This window comes from Marmota marmota, unplaced genomic scaffold, assembly GCF_001458135.2.
Source record: "Marmota marmota marmota unplaced genomic scaffold, marMar, whole genome shotgun sequence".
Classification (NCBI taxonomy): domain Eukaryota; kingdom Metazoa; phylum Chordata; class Mammalia; order Rodentia; family Sciuridae; genus Marmota; species Marmota marmota.
Genome location: NW_026000057.1, coordinates 21,904,586 through 21,917,443, shown reverse-complemented (window position 1 = coordinate 21,917,443; position 12,858 = coordinate 21,904,586).

Genomic DNA, 12,858 nt, shown 5'->3' with positions numbered 1-12,858 from the left:
GCTCCTTCCAATTTTCCTTTTATTCCTTCTTCCTTTTTCCTAAGTGGTTTATAAACATAAATCCTCAAAACTTAGCTAAATTATAAGGGAATAGAGAACAACTTAAAACACATATATACCACCACCACCACCACCAACAACAACAACACTTTAGCTACAGATTTATGATCATTTATCTGATCGGATCACACTATAAATTAGGAATCTTGGTCAAATGAGTAAAATTTGCAACTAGTCACTTTCCAGAGGTTTTATAACCTAACAGCTCCTAGAATATACAATGCCTCCCCAACTATTGTGTGCTGATGGGTTTCATGGTGGTAAAGTTGTATACTAGACACAATGTCAACCCTGCTTTTCTTGGTACCCTGTTGATCTCAAATCATGCACTAACAAAAACTTCCTTCTAATGAAAACTCTCAAGAATCACCTCTGGATTAAAACATAATCTGGATTTGTGCACAGTCATATCTAGTAATTAAGAGTGTAAAGTAGAAAGGGGCCCGGGAGATCAGGAACCACTGAACAAGAATGAGGCACCAAAAGAAGATTTATTGGGAGGGGCACTCCCAGGTGGGCAGAGGAAGTTGCAGGCATGAAAGGCATAAGTAATGCTAATAAGGGAAACTGGAGGTAGGAGGGTCTAGACCTTCTAAATTGCAGCTATCACAGTAGTTTGGCGGAGCTGAGTTTAGGGGGTTCCTGTCTCTCGCGGGTTGGTCAGGACTGATGTGAGTTCACAGGGCAATTGTTTCAGCCGCTGGGAACCCATGGTGGTTGGGGGCCATTGCCATGTCATCTTCTGATTGGCCATTTCTGGTCTCCACAGCCAGGTGGAAAGTCCCCGCCCACAACTGCTCTGAAAGGGGAGAGGGAAGGAAAGGCTGAGGACCCAACAAAGAGTACTTCTGGGGTCTCTGTTTCAATGAATGCTAAAAATGAGACCAACTGTATTGATACTCTCCTTTAATTTTATTAAGGATTCGATTTTTCACACCTATAATCCCAGCAGTTTAGGAGGCTCAGGCAGGAGAACCTCAAGTTTAAAGCCCCCTTAGCAACTTAGACTCTAAGAAACTCGGTGACACCCTGTCTCAGAAACTAAAAAAAAAAAAAAAATTAAAACGTACTGCAAAAATTGTAAAACCTTCAGATAAGCTGAAACAGAGTTAGTCTTCGATTACAGATACTGAACCAACTCCTACTTCCAGTGGGGCAAAGACATTCAAGCAAATCAGAACCACCTCTTAAGTGGAGTTGTTTGGATTTGTTATAGTGCTTACATCCACAGTTTACATATGAAAAAACATGGAGCTTGATGCATTTGGAGAGTGAATAAAAAATGAGTGCATGGATGAAATAAATGCAGAGTTAGAGAAGTTGAGCATTCTAGGGCATTTGAATTTTTCTTTAGTAAGAAGTGGCTTCATAATTCTTCCAGCCTGCCTCCTTTATGATCTGATTTGGCTTTTGAGAATGGAAAATGAACAGAAAGCCATTTTGGCATCTCCAGTGGTGAACCACACCACTTCCCTTGTCCACTCTGCTCTGCCTTCTCTGAAATTTCATTTGCTGATCATACCAACTAACTCCAGTTCCCTGTTAACTTTAGGACTTAAATCTTGTCACAATTTAGGTACCAGATGTGCAGATTTCCAATATTTGCCCTCATTCCTCTAGAAGGATATCACCCCAAAAGGAACATCATATTCCCCACTTCAAATTAGGAGAGAATGGAGCAAATTCCATTTCCTCTGTAAAAATTTTGAGACACATTATATCAGACACGATCAATAATCAGTATTGAGGATTTTCAAGGGTAACATTCATGGTAGAACTTGAAATATAAAATCTAATTATATGGGGCTGGAATTGTGGCTCAATGATAGAGTGCTTGCGGAGCATGTGTGAGGCACTGGGTTCAATTCTCAGCACTACATATAAATAAATAAAGGTCCATCAACAACAAATAAAATATAAAAAAAAATTATTATCTTTTGTCAATAACTATTACAATTATTTTAAAATCATTTTTATTCATTTCCTCCTGTAAATTTCAGTCCATGAATTAGACTTTTTGAGTTACTGAATAGGTATAATTAAATGAAACGTGATAGTTTGTATACATAAACAGAATTATATTTCTGAAAAAACTAATTTTGGAGATAATATACAGAATATGTAATATTCACTAAAAATGAATTTTCATTTTATACATGTGTTTGTTACAGTTTAATTTGGTTTAATTGGTTATTGTTTGGAAAGAAAATAACAGTGTTCATAATATTCCTTTCTGTTTTTATATATAACATCTTATATTGACTTATGGTTCTTGAAGTTCATAATGTAAAGTTCATTACATTAATTATATCTTCCTCACATCTTTTCCAAGAGAAATTAATTTTACCTTCCATTAAAGGTTATATTAAATAAATATGATTATTGTTTTACTTATATATTATATTTATGAATTTAGCATCATAAATTATGTATAGTGTACATATAACTATGAAGCACTTGCTTTTATATGAAATTATCCATCATCATCTTTTTTAGTTTAGAAAAAGATTACATTCAGAAAAACTAAAAAAAAAAAAAAATCATCTCAATTCAAAATTTTAAGAGTCCAGTCTATGTGAAGACGGAATCTATTTCACAATCAGGAGCATGAATGATTCTTGACAGTTTAGTATGAGACTAGCCCACTTATCCACCTCCAGACCCATAGTCTTTGGCATCAAGAATTCCCCAACTGAGAAATTAAATAAAAAGAGCAAAGTGTGTACATTTTATGGTATATATTTTTAATGTATCTAATGCACAATTTTTATTTGTTTTGTATATGAATTTTAACTAGTTCTTACATAATAATAAAATAGCTTATACTTACTGAATGCTTATTATTTTACAAGAACTGTGGCAACTAATTTCCATTCATTGGTTAGTTTAATCAGAACATATCTCTGTGAGGTATGTATGATGATGTATCCATTTTACTGCTTAGGAAATGGTTTTAATAAATTCCATACCTAATAAATGCAACTGAATACCAGTCTGTGTGATTCCAAAGTTTATTCTCTTTATCACTGCACTGCATTTCCTATTTTTGAAAAAATTTTAAATTTCATATATTTCTTTTAATTTGAGAGATTTAATTTTTAGAATCAAAGTGATTCTAAAATCAAGTGAAGCACTGTGACTTATGAAGTGTGTCATTTTTTTGCCATTATTCTAGGAATGGTTGCTGTTGGGTCAGAAGCAGAAGACAAAGGGAACATGTTTAATAATCCTGTATGCTTGCCTTTTCTTTCCATTTCTATCACCTCATAACGTTGGAGCTTTAGTGTTTCTTGAATAATCGATTCATTCTCTAAAGCTGATAATTTTCTTGAATTAATTCTCAGCACCTCTAATGAGAGTATCATTATCAAGTTATAAAAAAATTCAAATCAAAGAAGAATGTATGTTGTAATGGGAAGTGATGCATAGGTGTAGTGTTCTGTAAAAGCTATAATAAATGTGGTTTGAAGACAAAGTGCAAGAGAAAATAATCATTGATGTGTGCATGTATGCGTGTGTGGTATGTAGGTGTGTTGACTTTGCGATTCCCTTAAACCATGGTTTTAAACAAGAGATTATTTAAATTTAAATATAAAATTTAAATATGGGTTAGATAATTATTTATATTCACAAGTATCTTTCTCATATCAAAGATATGAAAGATGCACAGAGGAAAATGCATAAAACTTTACTGTTTCATATATAATGTACCTCATATGTTCCTTAATATATAACGTCCATATTTGCATTTCTATCCCCAGTTTTTTTAATTAAAAAATTCCAATTGTTCTATGGGTGCTAAATTTTAAGTGTAAGTTTAAAATAATTATTTTTCAGTATATGTCTAGTGTGTAAAGAAGTATTTGGAAGTTCTAAAATTACCATTGGTGTGATTAATTATAATTTACTGTCTTTTTTGTTGTTGTCTTCATTTCTTTGGCTTTTTAAAAAGAAATGCATTTTATTTTTTAAAACATCTTAGAAACAATTCTTAGTTTATTATGGTTTATAGAGCACTGACAGATTTTAATTGGACTGCAGTATTTGTCCTTAGTAAAATGTTTCCAAGGATGTTGATTTTAAATTTTCTACCCTTATAATTTGTAAACGAAAAGGACTATCAAAAAGAGTATCTTCAAAATATTTCAGAGAAAAATATTTCTATTTTAGAATCTAGTTTCAAAGCAGTGAGTTCTTATTTTATTCCTCTGGATAAATTTCTTCTTATATACATAAATTAATAAATCATTACTACAACCTTCAAAACATGACCAGACTATGATATGACTCTAGTCTTGTGAAGCACACTCAATATGACTTGTATGACATTATTTAAACTTTAGTAATTACTTGATATACCAGTTATTTTGCACCATTGTGCATCCTATTCTTTAATTTTCTCCCAAAGACAAGGTATCAGAAAAATTTTGGTTAAATAACTTTTTTTTTCCAAAAATTTGAAAAGTCTTATGGAGACACTATCTGCAGAGAATTAAAAGTATATTAATTCTTTGATAAAAATATTGTCAAGACAATTGCTTTGCTACAAAGTTTCTAATACCTAGGCAAGTTAATTACAGTGGCATTAATGAAATAGAGTTAGAAGAAAAAGGTTCTACAGAAATCCTCATACATACAGAAGGCATATCTGATATTTTTGCCAGTCGCAATGGTGTACATCTGTAATCCCAGTGGCTCTGGAGGCTGAGGCAGGGGGATCCTGAGTTCAAAGCCAGACCCAGCAACAGTGAGGCACTAAGCAAATAAGTGAGACCCTGTCTCTAAATAAAAACAAAATAGGGCTGGGGATGTGGCTCAGTGGTTGAGTGCCCCTGAGTTCAATCCCTGGTAAATGGAAAAGGGGGGTGGGGAGGGAGAGAGAGAGAGAGAGAGAGATGCCTGATATTTTATTTTTTTTCCCCAAATCTAAAATTATTAGAATGTTAACATGAATGTGGTTTCTACCAAATGGTTCAATGAAAGACAGGTTTCTTACTTGCTCTATCCATTAAAGGAAAACCTAAATATATCTACATCTAAAAGACTGTGAATTTAGTTGCTTGTATTTGAAAGAATAAACCATAAAACTTTTCATTGCAATACCATTTTACATGGGCTTTTTTAGGATAATCCAAGTGGGATAGTGATCAGAAGGTATTGAAGGTATGAAAGGGTATATGTAATTTGCATATCCCACTAAACATCTGGAATCAACAGGTAAGTGACCAAATTGACACCTGCATGAATATCTGATTGGTCTGTTAAAAAAAAAAAATCATGACTCTAAGGCTCTATTGAGTCTAGAATATTCACGATGTTCAGGATGTTCGTGATTATCTGGAAACATTTTTGGTTGTCCCACTACTCAAGGCATGTTCCAAGCATCTCTGATAGAGGTCAGGGATGCTGCTGTACATCACACATTTCACAAGACACCTCTACTCTCCCCTACACACAACAACAAATTATCTGTTCTCATAGGGGAATAGTGTAGTTGCTGAGAAATCCTACAGTAGAAAAAATGGAAACAAAATTGGAAGTAAATTTGAAGAAAATATGTTAACATTTACTTCCATTCTCTGTGTGGAGTGCCTTTACTAAGCAAGAAGCATACTCCAGAGTAGAACGTACATACTAGACCTAATTTTATTCAAGGTGGTCACCATCTTGGCAAGAGTAATGACGCTGATCTATGTATAGGAGAAGGTGGGCTGTTTTCTAAAATCAACACCATGGGGATCCATTTGGAATCTTCTTGGTATCCCAGGGCCCAGCTGCAGATATGGATGAACAATTGAAGCAACCTCAGTCTGAAAGCCTGAGAGAGTTCTGAGAGAAGGAACAATGTCACTGATGACCTGGGAAAACATCTCATAGCAGTAGGGCAGGAGAGTCTGTGACTCTCCCCTTTGTCATTGTCCCCTTGGGAATAAAATCTAACTATGCCACAAGCATCTATTTCATGAGAGGCTGACATACTCTCTTATAGTATCAGATCCTCTGACCACTTTCTCTTAATTTTAACCATACATGCACCTATTCTTCCTATCACTAGTCAATCCTTTTGCTCTCTCCTCTCCCCACATTACTCTCCTCGTTTTTTCTTTCTTTTTTTTTGTGCACTCTGGTTTTCCCATTATAAGCAAATTTCTCTGTATCCTCAGTCTCTGAATAACATATTTTGTTCTTAACTAAAACCTGCTTCATTCTTGAGTTCATTTTCTTCACTGATGATTGTTTTTGCATGCTGTGTTACACAACTTTTCATTGTTGTGACCAAAATACCTGATGAGAACAACCGAGACGAGGAAAAGTTTATTTTGGATCTCTCTTTTAGAGGTTCAGTCCATGGTCAGTTAACTCCATCATTTGGGCTTGAGGTCAGACAGCATATCATGGCAGAAGGGCATGGCAAAGGAAAGCTGCTCAGCTCGTGGCAGCCAGGAAGCAGAGAGAGACAGTATGAAGAGCCAGGGGGAAAAATATGATCCTCAAGGGCACAACCCCACTAACCTACTTCCTCCAGCCACATTCTAACTGCTATAGTTACACCTACCAATATCCTTTCAAATTATTAATCTATCAAATTGATTAATCTGCTGACTATATTATAGCCATCATAATCTAATAACTTTACCTCTGAACATTTCTGCAATAACTAACTCATGAGCTTTGCCAGGTTCTCCTTTTATCCAAACAGTCACAAGAGCTCTACACACTTCAGTATAGGAAGTAAAAGTCATCCTTTCCTCTTCTTCATTCACAGTATGGCTTCCAGATGATTTTCCATCTCTTTTATGTCAAACCCTTTGTGCCTTTGATACTCCTGCTCTCCATCTTTGCACTCCTGTGTCTCTCATCATCATTCTCTGCCAGGATCTAGTCACTTTCTTTCATTGATTAATGTCATCAGGAACTTGACACCAGTTTCTTCATCCAGCTAAGTCCTGCCAACTTTCTTAGTGAGTTCAAATAACCCATTACCATTTCAAGGACTGGTACATCTGTGACCATTTGGAAACAACAGAGCATTGGATTGACAGAGTTGGCCCATTTGATAGATGGGAGAGTGAGGTTTTCTCCTACGTAGATGACATTGTTAGAAGGGAGTAGCTAGCAAGGGAATACGGAATGCAATTACTAGAGCTGAAAAATGTGAGTAGTACTTGAGAGGCGCTGTACCAGTCAGCTTTCAGTCACTATAACAAATACCTCATAAACTCAAGTTATAAAGAGAAAAGCGTTATTTTTGACTTATAGTTTTGGAGCTTTAAGTCCATGATTGATTGGCCCCATTGCATTTTGGCCTGTGGCAAGGCAGTACGTCATGGTAGGAGTATGTAACAGAGTAAATTGTTCACTTTATAGCCAGGAAGCCAGAGAGAAAGAAAGGGATCAAGGTCCCATAATCCCCTTAAAGGGCATACTCCCAATGACCTAAGGACCTATTACTAGGCTCCACCTTTTAAAGGCTCCACTACCTCAATATTGCCTTGCTGTGGGATTAAGCCTTTAATACATGGGCCCTTAGGGAACATTCCAAATCCAAACAACAGCAGGGTCATTCCATGAAAGGCATGCTCTGATGAAGACAACAAGAAAAAATATGGTATCATTGCTGATATGTCTACTAAGGCTTAAAAAATTCATGTTGACACTTAATCCTCTTTGTAAAGGTATTAAGAGGTAGGGCCTTTGGGGAAGTAATTAAGTCATAAGGGCTCTGCCCTCCTGAATGGATTAATGTCTTTTAAAAGAGATGAAAGGAACTAGCTTAGGCCCTTTTTTGCCCTTCATTCCTCCTGCCATGTGAGGACAAAGCAAGAAGGTTTTCATAAGCCAATGAACAGTAGCAATTTGATCTGGGACTTCCTAGCTTCCAGAACTGTGAGACATACATTTCTATTTTTTGTATAAGTTTCCCATTCACAGGTATTTTATTATAGCAGCACAAAAAGAATAAGACTATGTTTCCTTTTTCAATGAAGGGTTGGTGGGGTTAAGGCATGTTTGGGTTAAATTTGCTTCATTTCTCAACAGCATTGATCACCAAATACAGCACTGATCTACCATGGTTCACACATTATTCTATGAATTTACAAACACTTATTCATTCTTACAAACCATGATTTTATATCACTATATCACTAATTCTTTGAAATCTGTGCTCTCTATTAAATAAGAATCTGGCTTATATCAACTTTCTAGGCAACCCTGACTCAATTTCAGTGGCAACTTCTACTCTTACCTTGGGCCTTTTTCTGCAGACTCTGGATGATTTGACCCACTTTTCACCTCATGCTCTTTCTTCATCCTAGATTAGTATATATGACATAGTAGAGCACATCTCTGCTTGGATGTCCCCAAACATTTCACACATTCTGTTGTGCATTACTGAAAAATTGGGGTGTGTGGCAGGTCTTTTGAAATGGTCTTTTATATATTCTTGATATAACTACTGCTTTCCAAATTGATACTACTCAATTAAAACAGATATAATGGCCAAACCAAATTCATGAGAAATATCTGTCAAAAAGCATGTTGAAATCAAAACTTATTATATCTTTGATAGTTGCCTGAGAGAGACACAAGACAATATTAGTTTTATTTCTTCTTTTTAAGTAAATCCATTGTATCTTGTACTAATGGCTGCTATTGCTGATGTTGTTCCCTTTTCCCAAAAGCTTAATTCATTGCCTTTCATACATTTTGATTAGTAGTATGAGAATTGACTGTGACCATCATGTCATTAGATAGCAGCAGAGTAGCATTGTAAGGAAAAGCTAGAATGATTTTCAGAGATGGATGAATGCCATGGTGAATATACACAGACTTTGGTATCAACAGCCTGTTTTTTGCAAGTCATAGCAACAATATGAGGAAAAGAAAAAACGAAATTGAATACATTTCAAAAATGTATTTGACATTTCAAAATGATGAGACATTTTGAAATTTTTATATTTTTAAAATACATTTAAAAATGATTCTTGACTATCTAGAGAAGCATCCATCCCCTTAAGACTCTGAAAACAACTTCCTGGGTATATATTATTCTTGTGTCTGAGGGTGTAACCACCAGTGTTTGAGGCAAGTTAAGTTTACTAAGAATCATATTCAGAAACTTTTCCTGATTTCCTGGAGTAAAATATATATCCGTATTCTGTCTTCTGTGCTTCTATAATGCCCTGTACACATCTATGGCATTGGGATTCTAAGTTGTATTACATACATCTTTTCATATGTCTCTTTTGCTCATGAGACTAAGAATTTTGAAGAAAAGCTGTTACATATTTATCCCTATATCTCTAGTTATTATCTTTACGCCTACCACATATTTGATGTTCAAGAAAGAATAGATGAATTAATATTTTTATAAAGTTGGAGGCATTTTTTTTCATTTTTTTATAGTTAGGAAAAGAATAAAAGTATGAGAAAAGAAGAAACAATATGAAGCAACTGGTATTGCTGAGCAGTCTATAGCACCATTACATCTTTTTTTGCATTACTTTCTAATCATTTGATAGGTATAAGCTTTATCTTCTGAAATATTATTTCAATAATCTAAGTAGTTTCTTTGCTCTGTATCGGACAATTTATTCACAATAGAATATAAAGAGGGATTGTGTTTTAAAAGGCCAAATAACTTTACTCTTCCTCTTAAAATCTTTAATTATTCCCTAGTGATGCACAAGGCCTGCATATCTGATCCTTCTCACTTCTAAATGCTCATCCACGCTGACTCTCTCCTCATTGATCACTGTGGTCCACCATGCTGTGGCCAGGTGCATTTCTGCCTCAGTATTGTCCTTGGAGTGAATTTCTGAATGGGTCCTGTCCTAGAAGTCCCAAGTCTCCTTCCTTTACCTCCTTTAGGGACTCACTCAAGCATCATCCCTTCAGGGAGGACTTCTGGTACCCACTGTCTGTATCGCCATAGTCCCTAAGAGATTGCCCTGTACACATACACTTTCTCTACCCCTTGCCTCATTACTTTCTCTCGCCATTTATCACAATCCAACACACTGTATATTGTACTATCCTTCTCAATGTTGTCTTATCATGAGGGTAGGGAGCTCAGGTTTTGTTTTTTTCTCTTATTTTTCAATAACAAAAATTCCCACAAAAACAACAGTTTTTGGAACTTGGTAAATGTGATGGCTAATTTTGTATGCGAGTTCAATTGGGTCCTGGGATAGCTGGTTAAACATCATTTCTGGGTGTGTCAGTGAAGGTGTTTCCAGAAAAGATTAGCATTTGAATTAGTGGACTGAGTAAAGCAGATGGCCCTATCCAACGTAGGTGGACATCATCCAATTCATTGAGGGCCAGAATAGAACAAAAAGTTGGAAGAAGGTGGAATTTGCTCTCTGCTTGACTGCTGAGCTGGGACATTGATCTTCTGCCCTTGGTGCTCTTGGATCTCAAGCCTTGAGACTTCCACTGAAATTTATAGCTCTTTAGCTCTTAGTCCTTTGAACAATAATGCCAGCTTTCCTAGGTTTTCAGCTTTTAGAGGGCAGACCATGGAACTTCTCAGATTCCATAAAATCACATAAGCTAATACTTCATAATAAATCTTTCCATGTATGTATGTGTGAACATACCTATTGAGTCTGTTTCTCTAGATAACATATATTAGATATTGAAAGACTATTGAATTAATGAAAAAATGATTTATAGCATATAGATTTTATTTTGATTTGCTGAGATCTGAGAAAAGGGTTTTGTTTATTAAAATATTTTTAAAAGAAATAAAACATTGATATTTGATACATAAAGGAAATTTCCTACGTATCTGAATCTTAAATGCCAAAACTAAAATTTTCAAATCACTTTGTTTTTTGCAAGGCAAACAGAAGTAAAATATTCAATGTTGAATGAGAAATATAACTTGCCTCATACACCTGAATACTAACTTGACTTTCAAAAGAAATGATTTTCTTTTATGTAGTGTTAATCTTAAATGGTGTCTGCCTAGTAGTTATAAGCATTTCTTTTATGAAGGATATTTCCAAAGTACCTTTATCAGAGGATCAGAATCATTTATAGTGAATTATTTACCTTTAAAACTATTCTATGCAGTAAATATACCCCAAAGAACTTTAGGAAAAAGAGCACTACCATGGTCAAATACTCTCTCTCTCTCTCTCTCTCTCTCTCTCTCTTTTTAATAACTAACAAATAACATATCATGCTAAACACTAAAATGTAAGTCAATGTCAAGACAATGACAAATAGCTTTGCAAATTTCATCTGTTTCCCAAGAAACTAACTGATTTTCCCGTTTATCATAGATTTCATGTGTGCTATGAGAATCAGCTGTGACTATCACATCATTAGATAAAGGGACATAAACTGGCAGCGGACAAATTTGGATGACTTCCAAAGACTCAGGAAAGAAAGACAACTCACGTACTGGCCCGACCATCCTTCTGGACTGAGAGTAAAAAGGAAAATATTGTAATTGATAAAAGCATAATGACAATTCTATCAATTCCAAGACTTTGTTTTATTTTAAATATGAATGGATGAGGGAAAACATGTAGATAGTAAGCATTGGAGTGAGGATAGCTAGCTCTGTATGCAGGACTTCATGCCTTTTAATGCTTGTTTACTTTTCTTTTCTTTCTTTCTTCTTTCTTTATTTTTTAACCTTCTGGATAATGAAATCAAGATGTGCATTCCATACAAATACCTAGTCTTACCCTGTGACCTCAGCCTGGTCAACAACCAAACCCTCAACCCTCAACCAAATAAATGCAAACCCTTTCAGAACAAATATGCCTTTGAGCCAGGAAGACCTTCAGCAATAATGCACAGAGTTATTTGATGCCTGCACAGCTGAATATTAGTCATCAGAGCAATAGATTAACCCCGTCCTGCTTGCTCAGATAATGACAATGTTGAAGTAATTTGTTCCACCATTTTGATAAAATCCTGGGTTTAGCTCAACCCCCTTAGATAGTCAGAATGTTGCTTGGAGCACATGACAGTTGATATTGGTTCCATTTTTCAGGCCTACAGATGACACAAATAGAAAATGGAATAATGTATATAGTGATGTACTTAACCGTACTGGACTCTTTTTAGTGTTATATGACAGTGATTTTTATATTTTTTCATCAATTATAAAGACAACTTATGGGGAAAATTTCATTGCTCTTCTTAAATATTACTGGTTTTTATTAAAGCTATTATTTTATTTTCTTTTTATCTTTTTCTTTCCTTTTCCTTTTGGAAACTCTAAAGGTAACATTTTTAACATTCTACCTGAATTTCAGAAGTACTGTAGAAACTGAAATTTGATGAGCCATGATAAAACTATATTTATATAGTGAAAACAACTTCAAAATGTAAAATCATTTTCTTTTAAGAAAACGTCATTTTTGAGTATTGGAAAAAGTATTTCTTTTTTCTAGTTTCAACATGTCAGTTACGAATAATCACCATCCCCATATATCACTCATTCCCTACTCTCACCTGCCACAATTCAGATTATGGCAGGGAATAGATGTCATTTTGAATAAAATAAAACTGCTATGTAAGGTGCCTGAAAAAATATTCTCTCAATTAAAATCCCTGTAAGAGAAATATGCCAAGTAGTTGGTACTTTCAGAAACAAACTGCTACTTATTACTTTAATGAATTCCCAGATGTATCTGAAGAAGGTAGCACTAAGCTGGAATATGTTGACTTGAGCTCCTGTTAATTGATAGAAAATGAGGGAAATATTTTTGGAGAAATGATGTGTTAAAAAACAGTCAGCTCTTCATTTTAGGAGAAACTCAGTTATATATA